This window comes from Mustela lutreola, chromosome 3, assembly GCF_030435805.1.
Source record: "Mustela lutreola isolate mMusLut2 chromosome 3, mMusLut2.pri, whole genome shotgun sequence".
Lineage (NCBI taxonomy): Eukaryota > Metazoa > Chordata > Mammalia > Carnivora > Mustelidae > Mustela > Mustela lutreola.
In genome coordinates, this window is record NC_081292.1 from 8492415 (window position 1) to 8507035 (window position 14621).

Sequence of the window (14621 nt, forward strand, 5' to 3'; positions counted from 1 at the left end):
ATCTCTCTGAGGATCCACATCCTCATTGGTAAAATGTAGGAAAGAATCGCGCCTTCCTTATAGTCTGGTTAAGGATCGAATGACAAAATGCCTTCGAATTGCTCAATATGGTGCCACAAACATTGTGAGGGCTCAAGAAATGGTTGAAAAAGTCTGCTATATTTTTTATATGTATGACGGAACGTGTAGCGCAAACACTTTGTCTACCCTGTCCCCGATGGCTGACCCTTGCAAACTACATTTCCCAGGCTCCCTGGCCAGTGTTTCTGGATGGGTTTGGCCATGGGAGGTCCTGGCAGGGGAAAGAGAGCAGGAGCAAGGAAGGAGCTAGGGCGTTTCTCCCTCTGCTCCAGGCAGCTTCTCATATCCTGGTCTCAGCCCTAGCCTGGAGGTCCCTGACAGGATGCCAGCTCCAGGGGTAGCCTCAGCTCCTGGATCCCGGTGTCAGCCCCTCCTCCCTTGCCCCAACCGCAGGAGGAGATGCTTTCCTTGTTGCTAAGCTCCAAGATGCATCCAAGAGCCCCAGGATTAGTCAATAAAGACGCAGGATGTCCAGTTCAATGTTCATTTCAGATAAACGACGTATCCTTAAGAATCAGTATTCCCAAATATGCAGGGGACATTCTTACAAGAAAAAAAAATCATTATTTATCTGAAATGCAAATTTAACTGGACTTCTTGTCTTTTATCTGGCAGTCCTCCTTGGAAGTCTTCTCAACTCTTCAGACAGCATTGTGCCTGTTTCTCTGTATTAATTGTCTCTCTTAAACTTTCTGATAAGGGCTCTTTTGTTGTGAGATCCTGCGTCCTACAATGCCAGGGCCAAATGCACGAGCCAAACGCCTATATCTAGAATCCAAAAGTTACTCCCTTACCCCAGGCTTTTCTTCACCTTCCAGCTCCTCGGGAATTCAATAAAGAATACCGAATTTCAAACTAACATTAATTGAGCAAATGTATGCGCCAAGCACTCAGACGCTTGGCAGAGATAAAACGCTTTGCTATCTTAATTGCTGGCATCAGAACACCTCTCAGAGAGAAGTTTTGTTTAGAAAAATACCTTAACAAGCCACTTGGGGTGGAATCTGAGACTCTGAGGCCAGAGACAAGCAACAAAAGAAATGACTAACTTGCCAGACTTAAGAAAATCAGGGGAAACTTTTTTTTTTTTTTTTTTTTTTTTTTTTGCCTGTGAGCAGGAAAGAGCCATTCCAGTTTCTACATTACTGGATGGCAAAACACCCCCAAACCTGGTGGTGGAAACCCCCAATTTTATTATGCTCCGTAATTCTGTGAGTCGGGAATTGGGACGGAGCCCAGCTAGGGTGGCTTGGGCCGGATCCACGATGCCTGGGCCTCCGCTGGGAAGTCTCAGTGGAATGTCACACCATCGGGGAGCTGGAAACATCAAAAGGCATCTGCACAAGCCAGCTTGGTGGCTTCAGCTGGGGCTGAGACCAGAGCCTCGGGCAAGCTTCGTTAGGTGGTCTTGGCTTCTTCTCGGGATGCTGGCCTCGAGAGAGCCGGACTTGTCGCCCAGGAGCCAAGGGTCCCTGCAGGAGAGGGAGAAGCCATCTTGCCTTTGATGCTCCTGGCTCAGAAAAGACTACTACTCCTTCCTGGCTCTCCCTGGGGGATGCAGTCACGGGCCTGCCTGGAGTCAGGGAGCAGAGACCCCATGCTCCTCTGGACGGGAGGGTGACAAGGTCACAGAGTAGAAGAGTGTGCACAATGGGAGATATTGTCGCAACTGCGGTAAAAGGACAGCGTGCGGCAGGCAGAGAGAAGAAGAGGAAGAGGAAACAGAAACCAGGAAATCACAGACAGTGGGGACAGGAGGCTGAAATGGCTGTGGAAATGTCTGGATGGAGATGGGGGTGGCGGGAGGGTAGAAACTGAAACCAGGTGTTGACTCCCTCTGGGAGCGGGGCGCCTGGCTGTGGGGTGAATGCCGACCTCTGCGTTCCGCAGACCTCAGTGAAGGCCTCGGGCTGCGTGTGCGTGTGTCACACGGGCTCACAGAAGGGGATGGGCTTCCCCGTGTGACCTGTCCTAATGTTGAGCAAGACGGAATGGAGATGCCTAGACATAAGGAACCCGGCAGAGAAGGCGGCAAAATGCCACAATTCTGAGCCCTGGATCCCAGGGGCCTGGGGATTTGCAAAAACTTGAGGTTAGCTTTGGATTTTTCTAGAGTGTAGAAAGGGGACTCAGGCCAATTTTATTTATTCACTCATCTCTTCCTTTGCTCAGCAGGCTTCGGTCGTGCACCACCTTGTGCCAGAGATGGTGCCAGGAGCTGAGGTGTCAAGGGAGACCCAGACAGGCCCAGGCTCTGCCTCACGGAGCGGGCCTTTTAGCGAGATGGACAGTAAACCCATAAATACAAACACGTCAGCCTTGGTAGACAACTCCACAATCCCAGCACCTCACACAGTAGAAACGCATTTCTTACTTCCAGAGAAATCCAGCGTGGGTAATTTCTGAGCTCTTCCCAGATCTGCGGGCCCAGGCTTACAGTCACGCGATGGGGCTCCCCATGGGCTAGGATCTACCGGCCTTACAGAGAGGGACGGGGGAACACAGAGGGAGCTTCTTCTCAGCCGGCCCTGCAAACAGAGCACATCACCCCTGCCTGCGCCATTATCGAGGGCACAGTCACATGGCCACACCCCAGGGCTGGGAAGTGGGCAGTCGTGGTCAGTTGGGTGTCCAGGAGGAGGAGGAACGTGACAAAGGGGACAAAGGAACGAAGCGAGGTGTGGTGATGGATACAGGGAATATGTGGGAAGCCGATCACACTGTCTGGGCAAGTCGGGCTTGTCTGAAGTGATGGGACCAGAGCTAAGATCTATAGGGCAAGAAGGTCGACACGGGTGGGTCCACACTGCTGGGTCCACACCGCTGGGTCCACACCGCAGGTGACACGTGCTCTGCACAGGAAGGAAAGCAAGCACAGATCCCAGAAGGCGGCCCTGGCTGGGTGTTCAAGGAACTGGAGCAGCCAGTGTGGACAAGCTGGGGTGAGGGTTGTGAGGTGCCCGGGGCCGGACAGTGCCGTGTCTGCGGGCATCGGGAGGGCGGCTGAGCTCTGCCGGAAGTGCTGCCAAGCCCCTGGTGGGTATAAGCCGGGAAGTGCCAAGACTCTGGGCTTCTTTCTCCGGGAATCTTATCTTCATTCCAAAGGGCAAGGAGGGCTCTGTGGGTATCTGAGTTATCTGAGTTATAGTTTACCGTTTCAGCCCATCCTCAGGATCGCTTTGGGGAGGAGATGGCGTTGACCCTTTGTGCAAGGGGAAACCGGTCAAAGGCAGCAGTAGATTTTTCCAAGGTCCCTTGTGACCCTGGTCTAGCCAAGTCTAGTTCCAAACCTGAGGCTGAGAGAGGAGTCATGGTGGACAGTAGAAGCCCAAGCTCAGTTAGCACCCAAGGGTGAGGAAGCCCTCCCCCCACCCCAGAAAACTGGCAGGTGCATCTCAGTCACCCTCACGAATGGGCCTATGGAAGAAGCAGCTCAGAATGCCGGTACCTGTGCGTCAGGGGGAAGGAAGCTTGGTGACCGTAGGGCATAGTGTCTGTCAGGGAACATGTCAAAGAGCGTCCAAACTCACCAGGCTCAGTGGAAAAACAGACTCTTCCCCAGAGATATCCGTGTCTTAACCCCCAGAAACTGGGACCTTGTTACCGTTCGTGGAAAGGGGCTTTTGCAGAAATGATAAAGCTCAGGATCTTGAGATGGGAAGATCACCCCACCTGACCCAGATGGGCCCAGTGGAGTCACAAGGGCACATATAGGAGGGACATAGGCAAGTGCGAGTCCCAGACACAGAGGTGACCCCACAGTGAGGTCACCCTGAGCTCAGCAGTAGCAGACATCCTTTGGAAGCTGGAGACAGCAGCCGAATGCGTTCTCCCCTGCCGCCCCCCAGAAGGAAGGGTGTCCTGCTGACGTCCTGATTTTAGCCCAGAAAACCCATTTCAATCTCCTGACTCCCCAGCAACAAATTCACGTTGTGTGAAGCTCCTAAGTGTGGCGCTTTGTTACAGCAGCCGCAGGACATGGGCGCACGCGTTAGCTAAGACAGAGCCGTGGGGACACCGAAGTTCCCAGCACTGCTCAGTGGTTGTTCCCTTCTCCCGATAATCAGTTTCCTCCCCTTTTTCCTTTTCTCCACACACAGGATGCACGAAAACTTTGAAGCCGAGACTTGTGGGCTCATGATGGGCACCCAAGAGGTCGTTGGCCGGTGTCCCTGACTCCATCCAGCTTGAATGCTGGGGTGGACCTGGTGGCTGAGACAGCCAAGCCCCCACCCGCTCAGGGAGGAAAGCCGGTTTCCCCACAGGGAGAGTCTCCTGGAGTCAGAAGAAGCAGGACTCCAAGCCTTCCCTGGAAAACACCCTCAGTGGGGACATTTAGAGGCTCCAGGAGTTGGCACTGAAGTCAAGGGACCCGTGACATTGCTGGTTTTCATGATTCCTGACAGCTGGGCCTAAAAACAAGCCCCCCCTTTGAGCCTTGGCCCCCTTGGCCGAGGTGGCAGTTTTGGCCTCTCCCGGGGCGACTGAGCAGCTGGTAGGCCTGGAAAGCTGGGCTGGTTAATCAGTAAGGTTTTTGTTTGTCTGGCCTGGACTTTTGGTGACTTAGCACCCCTTGGTCTATCTATGAGGATTTGCGATATCAGCACTTAATAAAAGGTAATGAGTAACCATGGTCCTGAGGCTTCCACGCCTGCTTTTTCCAAACACAGCCGACTGGCCCCGGTCTCCCCAGCGACTTGGGGCTGGGGGCGAATCGGACATTGTTGAGAACAGGCAGCCCTCTGTGGAGACAGGCCTGAGCCCTGAGCCTGCTGGCCTCGGGGTCAGAGCCCAGCGCTCCCTTGCCTGCTGTGGGTCACCCCGCCTCTCAGAGCCTCCCGGTCTGTGTCTGCAAGGGACGTGCCTTTGTCCTTTCAACAAATGCTTCTTACCCATTAACTCTAGGGCCTGCGATGAGCAAGGGGTATGTGATACAATGGAAAGAGAGCAGTGGCGAGAACTCGGGGTGCCTAAGAAGTACCCCGTAAACTGGAGAGTCCCTTCCCCTTAGTCTCAGGACAACAAAAGTGGCGTGAGTGTGCCCTCAGGTTTCCCAAAGGCCCGGAGCCTCTAAGAGAGGTGTGCAGGTGGGAAGAGCGGTCCATTCAAGGTAGATGTGGCCCAGGGAATGTTACCTCGGTGGTGACAGATGCACCAAGCATCTGTGTGTCCTCAAACAAGTGTCTCTGGTCCCAAAGCATCAGTTTCCTTGTGTCTAAAGTGAGAATAATTATTATTGTGTGATAATATTATATTATATGAGAATAATAATTTGCCATGCCTCCCCAAGCCAGGAGATGATTTTTCTAAAAATCTGTATCCATGTAGCCGGCACAGAGGAAGTGTTCAGGACAGGTTGGCTCCCGGCTCTGCTGTCCAGCTCCACGACCTCACCCCCTGTGCTCAGTGTTCCCCAACAATGGGGGATACCCTGTAAGGTAGGGAGCTGCCCACAGGTCGGTGTCGTCCAGCAGAGACAGGACTTCTACACACTGGGTAGTAAGAAAATACCGATGTCGGGGACCCTGGAAGGCTCAGTCCATGCAGCATCTGACTTCAGCCCAGGTGATGATCTCAGGGTCCTGGGATCGAGCTCGGCCTCAGCTCCACACTCAGCACAGAGTCTGCTTCAGATTCTCTCTCCCTCTGGCCCTCCCGCTTATACTCTTTCTCTAAAATAAACAAATAAATCTTAAAAAAAAAAAAAAAAAGATTGGTGTATAGGGGCTTGCTCAGTGGCTTGAGGTGTGCTGGGAGCCGCTTGGAGGGGGCAGTGTGCTCAGGGGAGGCTGAACATAGGTGAGATGGGGAGCATTGGGGGGAAAAGTAAGAGAGATGGTAGGGTTGGGAGGACCTCCCCCTGCCTCAAACCTGTCTTCTAGCAGGACACAGGGGTCTAGTCTGTGTGTTCTGGCCAGAGGCTCTTTCTGTGGCCACAAGCAAAGCTCATAAGATCCTGAAAGCCACTGGTTAAATATGCAGGAGTCTTGCCAACCCGCTCAACTGTTCATAGCCTGAAATCGATGACGGTGGAATATTCACACCACGGAAACTGGCAAGGGACATGGATTAGAGTTTTTTTTTTTTTTCTTTTACCAAGTGTCATTTATGGGCACAGCCTCTTCTGTGTCTTGCTGGCCGCACATAGTAAAAATCGGGAAATACTCAAATTAGTGAGCACTCACAAATTCCTTTCCTTGAAAGAAGCATGGATTATACCCATTTTTCAGACAAGGAAACTGAGCTTTAAAGGGGTGAGTAATTTGCTCAAAGACCGTAGAGCTTGCAGGCAGCGAGGCTGGATTCAGACTCGGGTCTCCAGATTCTACAGCCGGCTCTCAGCCTTCCACAGGCAGGGCTGAGCCTTCCACGGGCAGGGCTGGGCCTTCCAGGAAAAGAAAGCCATCACACTGAAGGAGCAGGGGACAGGAGGAGGGCCTGGTGGTGGGACGCCTAGGGCTGCCCAGGTAGGCGAGGGAGGCGTCCGTGATGGAGACTTATGAGATCAGAGCCAGGTTTCTAAAAGTCAGGACCAGGTCCCCTGAAGAGCAGAGGCAGAAAATGCTTTTGCCTGTTGTTGATGGGTTTTGTTTCCAAAAATATAAAGGCCCACCCTAGGGGCCTGGATTCCTTCCTGGGAAGCCATGTCTGAGGCGCATTCCAAGGGGAGGTCAGCTGGCCCACCCCAGGGCTAGTTGCTTAATGGGCTGCTGTTGGCAGAGCTCAGACCTGTTCCTTTTTTTTTTTTTTTTAAGATTTTTATTTATTTATTTATTTGATAGACAGAGAGAGATCACAAGTAGGCAGAGAGGCAGGCAGAGAGAGAGGGGGAAGCAGGCTCCCCGCTGAGCAGAGAGCCCAATGTGGGGCTCGATCCCAGGACCCTGAGATCATGACCTGAGCTGAAGGCAGAGGCTTAAACCACTGAGCCACCCAGGCGCCCCCAGACCTGTTCCTTTTTATCAGAAAAAACATTCATTAAAGGTTCCAGGTCACCAGGTCCACTGTAGCTGCTGCCTCCTCCAAAAACCCAAGAGCTTCTGGAAGGGGTTCATACTAGGGTTTCGCCTCTGACTGGCTCCTGACCTGATCAGTGTTCATCACACTGGATGCATTTGGTAGATGTTGTCAACGAATGAGATTGTGCATCTCTAACATGGGTTAAGTTAATAATACCTGTTTACTCTGGTTATAAGTAGCATAAACTTTGGGGCACCTGGGTGGCTTAGTCAGTCAAGCATCCAACTTTTGGTTTCAGCTCAGGTCTTAATCTCAGGGTCGTGAGTTCAAGCTCTGTGTTGGGCTCCCCACTGGGCATGGTGTCTACTTAAAAAAAAAAATTAAATATTGATTTTGGCTCAGGTCATGATCTCAGGGTCAAGATCTCAGGTCGGGATCCCAGCTAGGGGGTAGACACTGGTTGAGATTCTCTCTCTCTCTCTCTCTCTCTCTCTCTCTCCTTCTTTTGCCTGTCCCACACGTGAGGAATCTTTCTCTTTAAAAAAAAAAAAAAAGGAGGGGCGCCTGGGTGGCTCAGTGGGTTAAAGCCGCTGCCTTCGGCTCAGGTCATGATCCCAGGGTCCTGGGATCGAGCCCCACATCGGGCTCTCTGCTCAGCAGGGAGCCTGCTTCTTCCTCTCTCTCTGTCTGCCTCTCTGCCTACTTGTGATCTCTGCCTGTCAAATAAATAAATAAAATCTAAAAAAAAAAAAAAAGGAATAAATAATAAAGTAAAAAATAATAAAGTCCTATAAAAATCTGCACTAGAGCATACTGAGATTACCCGGATTTATGTAACTGAGCCCTTAATTTTTGACATTTCTTTTGTTCCTTTTTTTATTCTTTTTTTTTAAGATTTTATTTATTTATTTGACAGACAAAGATCACAAGCAGGCAGAGAGGCAGGAAGAGAGAGAGGAGGAAGCAAGTTTCCTGCCGAGCAGAGAGCCTGATTCAGGACTCGATTCCAGGACCCTGGGATCATGACCTGAGCCAAAGGCAGAGACTTTAACCCACTGAACCACCCAGGCGCCCCCCTTTTTTTATTCTTATAAATCACACTGTGGTGATGATTCTTCTACATAAATCATTATCCAGATGCCTATTTTGGTTTTGCTTCCCTTTTTATTATGATTCCCTGGAGGTGGAATTAGTGGGTCAGAGAGTAAGAAGCTTTCAAAATAATATGTGAGTGTTACATAATAAATACATTTTAAAAATAATATAGAATAAATCAATACTAACTTGATCTCTAGAAAATGTGTTCCAGGACGTTCAACAGCTGTGAGTCCTAGCATTTTGAACTTAACGAATCCAGTGGGTAACCGATGTGTGTTTCTTTGATTGCTGGAGCAGGGAGACCCCATTGTCCTTGTGTTCGTGAGCCCGTCACCCTTCCTCCCGGTCCACCATGCTCCCGCGCGCTGCGGATGCAGGTCTCCATCACTGGCTCTGGGGCAGGTATGGGCAGGTGCTTCCCGGTGGCCCCCTCCTACTCCGAGGCCCCAGGGGCTGCCGGCTCTCACAGAGGCTGATCAGAGCAGCAGAATTACCACGTTGTCTGGCACAGTGGGCAGCCCGGATTCCCGGAGAAGATTGGCACAGTGTGAAAATTTCTGGGAAAAGCCACACAGCCCACCTGGCCAGTGCCCGGGGCCAACTTGGCACCCTAACGCCTCCGCTCCTCGGTGGGAGGCCAGGCCTGGGGCGCAGGGGGGCCCAACGCAGGGGTGAGGGTGCAGTCTGATGGGCTCTGTGACCTGTCTCCAGGCTCACTTGGCTCCCAGCAGGGACAGGCGGCCACAGCTCCGGGCTGCCGGCTTCCTCTGTGGGAAGAAGATACGAAGTGGTAGAGGCGAGGAGAAGTTCATGCCTCTAGCGTCTGTGTTAGGAAGGAACCTGAACCATTTTAGATTCTCCCTGAGAACACTGAACCAGTCAGCCAGGGCAGCTCTGGAGCACAGTGACAAAGGTCCCTTGCACCGTGTTCTCCCAGGGGAGCAGCTACACACCAGGCACTGGAGCCGGACTGCCTGGGCTGCAGTCCCCGCCTGCCACTTGCTGCCCGCGTGACAGTCACTTCTCGCAGCCCTCAGGCCCTCCATGAGACAGCAGCCGTGGCGGGCTGAGCACAGCGGAGGCAGACGGGGAAAGAGACCCAGAAGTGTTAGCTGCTACTCCTACACCAGAGTCCTATCGCGGCTGTGACAAACGACAGACAAGTTAGTGCCTTCAAAGTTAGAATCTCCTAGGGGCTGGGTGGCTCAGTCAGTTGGGCGTCTGTCTTCAGCTCAGGTCATGATCTCAGGGTCCTGGGACCGAGCCCCGCGTCAGGGAGTCTGCTTCTCCCTTTCATTCTTTCTCTGTGCTTTCTCTCTCTCTCTCTCTTTCCAATAAATAAATACAATCTTTAAAAAAACAAAAACTTAGGATCTTATAGTCCCTGGGATACAAAGTCCTAAATGGGGCTCGATGAGCTAAAGGCAGGGCTGGGTTCCTTCTGGCCCTTCCTCCATCTTCAGAGCCCACAGCCTCAGCCCTCTAAGCCCTGGTCCCATCCTCACAGGCCTGGCTGGGGTGCCTCCCTCTTCCAGCAGTTAAGGACCCATGTGATTGATTGCCTAGGTCCAGCCCAGATCTCCCAGGAAATCTCTTTATCTTAAAACCCTCAACTTAATTGCATCTGGGAAGTCTCTTTTTGCCAGGAGAAGTCAGACGGTCAGAGGCTAGGGGGATTAGGATATGGACATCTTTAAGGGGCATTGTTGAGTACCTAGTACCTACTCTGTGTTGGGCATAGCATCTTGCTCTGCTCTAAGATTTAGGACAATTTTCTCCAGGAACCCACAGGCTGGGGCCGGGGACCTATAAGTAAACACAAAACCAAACTAAAGAGCTGGAGATGGAAAGATGCACCATTATACAGGGAAGGGAGGGCCAAGGGAGGAGAAGAAGATCTCGCGGAGAGATAAATCCCACGCGCGGAGGGAGCAAGATAAGCAAACACAGAAAGCCGAGAAAAGGCCACATCAAGGGGTTTGCTGTAATTCTAGTTTCAAGCCTGTAGACCGTGTTGAATCAGAGGCTGAAATGGCTCTGAGACTTGAGCCTAGAGAGAAAGAAGACACTAGATCACAGAGTGCATGCATGTCACGGTGAAGGGCTTGGACTTTATTGAGTGGGAGAGAAGAAAGATCTAGCTCACGTGACACGGTTAGGCTTCTAGTTTACAGTAATGAGACGGAGTGTGAACTGCCGAGGGTGGTAAGTGCCCAAGGGGGATGAGCAAGTGCCCAAGGGGGATGAGCAAGTGCCCCAGGGGGATGAGCCCACCTGCCACCATCCTTCCTTCCCCGCAGCCAGCCCACCATTTACCCGCCCATCCATTAAATGTATTTAACACCTATTTTTCTGCCCAGCACTGTGCTCAGAATGCTGGGACAGAAGCCAAGGACGATAAATGTGATAAATATCAAGATTGCAAAAGTTCTCAGGGTGGGGAGGAGAGGTGGCTGAAGAGGGCACATTAGAAGGATACCGAATCCTGCCCGAGTATGAGATCAGGGAGGTCTTCCTGGAAGAGGTAGTGCTTAAACTGAGTATTTAAAGTTGAGTGGACATTAACACAGCAAACCAGAAGTTTGGGACTAGCATTCTTGGCAGAGAGGACACTTAAAAGCACAAACAGGCTTGGTGGGTTCTGAAGCTCCCTGAATGAACAAGGTCCTGAACTCAGCGGGTCATGGGAATTATTGTCCCAATGTCCAGCAGGATGTGAGGTGCCCAAGGACCGCAGTTTTACCTTGACCCATTCTCTATCCCCTGAAGCTAGAAAAGGGTCTGACACATAGTAAGGGCTTGACTAATATTTATTGATTAAAGGAATGATGAATGAGTTAACGATGAAAAGGATATGTGTGCCCTTAGGTATGTTTCCAACATTCCTCCATTGTCACCAGCTGGCCATCACTCTTACCAGTTTTCAATAGTAAGTTTCCTACAACTTGCTTTCTATTTTATTTATTTTTTATTTTTTATTTTTTTTTGTTTAAAGATTTTATTTATTTATTTGACAGAGAGAAACCACAAGTAGATGGAAAGGCAGGCAGCGAGAGAGAGAGGGAAGCAGTGTCTCCGCTGAGCAGAGAGCCCGATGCGGGACTCGATCCCAGGACCCTGAGATCATGACCTGAGCTGAAGGCAGCGTCTTAACCCACTGAGCCACCGAGGCACCCAACTTGCTTTCTATTTTAGAACCATAACTCCCACCTTTGTTTTGAACTACTTTGACATTGAAATGGACTCAATGCTCATCATCAGTCTGTTCTTACCAGCTTGTTCATCTCCCGATGGATCTCTCTCAGAAGACAGGAATTCCTATCAGCTAAGTTTTCTCTTGTTCTCATTTTCCTTCCCTACGGAGAGCTCATGGACACTCTGGTTCCTAATTTCTTGCTTGGCTGCAAAGGTCTGTCCGTTGCCTTCCTACCTGAAGGTCAGCTTGGCTGGAATTTACATGTTTGGGCCTCCCTTCCTTCCTTCAAAATTTCACTGCCATTGTTTCTAGCAACTAAAAGTGCTGGAGAAAACTTGAGAGTCAGCCTGGCTTTGTCTCTCTTTTACTTAACTGCTTTTTCTACCTGAATGTCTCCAAGGTCCTTTGCTTATCAGGAAAGTTCAGGAACTGTATCTTGGCATGGATTATTTTGCAGGCTTTATGTGTGTTGGTGGGGCAGGGCAGGAAGTGGGAGTTGGGGGGACTTTGCCCATAGAATCTGCATATTTTTTTTAGGAAAGTTTCTCTAATACATATGTGAGTAATTTTTCTCCTGTTTTTCTGTTTTTCTTCTCAGAAACCCTAATTACAGGATGCTGGCTGTCTTCTGTTTGTCTTCCTCCTTTCTCTCTCCCCTGCGTGACCTTATGTTTCTCTGCTGAAGCCAGGAAAGAGGGGAGAAGATAGGATCAGCAAGAAAAGAACGCCAGCGCACATCACTTTGTAGCCACTGGTTTTTGGCTTTCCCTTTGAGCGAGATGGAAAGCCATTAGAAGGTCAAGAAACAACTGTTATGATTACTGCTGTCTTTGTTGTTGTTGTCAGCAAAATGGTGCTCTATCGTGGACCACTCCAAGTTGACTGTTGGCTGTCTGGTTGAGTTAAACATGACCCTATCTGGGGGCTACGGGGAATCCATCCAATGGTATGACATCTGTTAATGGATCTTGGGTCGTAACCCTTCGCCCATAAAAGCCAAGCTGTGATGCCTCCACAACCCCCCTTCCAGTCCCCCATCCCGAGTAAGCAGCTGGACTCAATCCAACTAGTGGGCACCTGGTCGCACTGGCCCTGTGCTTGGCTGGCCCATCCATTATCTTCTTGAATGTTCCAGCAAACTCGTTGCAAGCATCCAATCTCATGACTCGGCTTAAAGGAAGAGGGAGTGTAGGGAGGCAGAGGAGGGGTGGAGGGCAGCATCTGAGGATCTCTGGTGCAAAGTGAGGATGTCTGGCCTCCGGGAAGTGGCTGGAGCAGAGAAGCTGGGTACGATGGCCGCCAATTTGGCAAAACTGGACAAGACAACGCAGGCAGGTATTTGCACAAAGATTAGGGCCATGGGGGAAATGGGCGCTCGTGCTGGGAGCTGGAGACCTGAAGGCAGGCCAGGCCAGAGACATGGGACAAGAGTGAGTGGGACAAGATGGCTGCCTGTGCTGGGCCCCTGGCGTAAAATGTAGGAGGAGCCCAGGATGTTCAAAATGCCATAGCAGAGCCATTGAGTTTCCCAGAATCAGACCTTAACACAAGGATTTATGTGTGGGTACTTTACGGGGGAAGCAACCTCAGGAAGCCCCAGGGACTGGGAAGTTGAGGCAGGGAAGAGGGCGGATGTCGGGTTCATCCATGAGCAGCCTACCGCAGCGGGCACCTGGGGCTCACTGGGACTGGGGTTCCCCCGAGAGACTGTAAAGAGCAACTGGCACCATCTCACAGAGGGGTGAGATGGTGGGACATCACCTACCAGCCGTCATGGTTGTGGGGTGGCTCCTGGACCTCCCCGGCTCCTCCCCAGCTTTCCTCAAGCACAGGCTGAGCCTGCTTTTGCTCAGGGGGCTCAGCAGGTCCCGGGAAAAGAAGCCATCATGGGGGAAACCACGTGGGCTCTGTAGGATGCATACAGCCCGGCGCCAAACCCTGGCCCTCTTTTTAACTCCTGATCATCATGGGAAGCTGAGGGAGATTAACTCTGGTCTAAGGGGCCCAGAGTACCACTCCCTCCACTGTATACAGTTTTCTGGAAAAGACATTCCTTTTAATTTTTTTTTTAAATTTATTTAGCAGAGAGAGAGATCACAAGTAGGCAGAGCAGCAGGCAGAAAGAGAGGGGGAAGCAGCTCCCTGCTGAGCAGAGAGTCTGATGTGGGGCTCGATCCCAGGACCCTGAGGTCATGACCTGAGCGGAAGGCAGAAGCTTAACCAACTGAGCCACGCAGGCACCAAAAGGCCCAAAGCATGTCTCATCTCAGCTTGAGCATGAGAACCTAAACCCACCCCCCAACCACGCCCCATCCAGGCAATTCAGCCCAAAGCCCTGTCTCCTGCCAATGTGGCAGACACGTGCGCTTCTCTCCCCTTTTTCTGACTCTAGGAGCAGCACTTTGACATTAACTAGCATCTGGGAAATACAGAAATGTGGAAAGAAGGAAATGAAGGACACCCGAAATCCCATCCACTGGGGACAAACATTTTTAACGTTTTTGTCATTTCCTTTCAGATTGTTCCTATGACACAATTTTTAGAGGATGGAAGTCATCATTGTATATACATAATTATCCATCCTGCTTTTTTGAAACCTAACATATCCTGAGCTTTTTATTTTCTCCTAGTTAGATAAGCATTTGCAAACATGACTTTTATGACTGCCTATCAGCCCGCCGTGTGGTTTATCGTTATCTTGTCCTTTCGACAAGTAATAGATGGTCATCAGGGTTGTACCAAATATTTGCATTCTAGCAAACACTCGGCTGCCTCTCCTTGTGCCGGGAGCTATTATTGCATCTCAGATTATTTCCTGCTTCCCTCTGCCCCTCCCCCCAACCCGTGCTTGCACTCTCGCTCTCTCTATCAAATAAATGAACAAAATCTTAAAATAAAATATTAAATTAATATTATTAGGTACAAAGCATGCTGAGGGAAAGAGGAAAATGAGCTATCAACAAATTTTTTTTTTTTTGCATGTTCTCTTATGGGTAATAGAAGGAGAGGCTGGAAATGACTTCTAGCTGCTAATATCCATCCCTTTGAAGATATGTCCCCAGTCTTTACGTGGACACATTGCTGAGCAGTTAGGAAACTACATTCTCGGCGTTCCTTTGCACTATGGTGACTATGGGACCAGGTTTTAGCCTGTGGGACGCTAGTACAAGTGTTATAGGCGACGTGGTCGACAGACTGTCATGTCATGGTGGCGAACCCTTGCAATCCTGGGGTTCGCACCTGTGGTGATCCCTTCCCCTGGAGAAGGGCAGAACTCTGACTTGCT

At 50.7% G+C, this 14621-nt stretch overlaps 1 long non-coding RNA gene across 2 annotated transcripts; it reads right to left on the minus strand.

Moving 5' to 3' along the window:
- Positions 1–1271: 1271 nt before the first annotated feature.
- LOC131827994 (uncharacterized) lies at positions 1272–8456 on the minus strand. 2 transcript variants are annotated; one of them, XR_009352169.1, is made up of 4 exons: positions 8326–8456; positions 5217–5296; positions 2456–2609; positions 1272–1553 (listed from the first exon to the last, which is right to left on the minus strand). It is a non-coding gene; the product is annotated as an uncharacterized LOC131827994 (long non-coding RNA). The 2 variants fall into 2 exon arrangements; XR_009352168.1 differs by lacking the exon at positions 8326–8456 and adding an exon at positions 5593–5746.
- Between the last annotated feature and the right edge of the window lie 6165 nt (positions 8457–14621).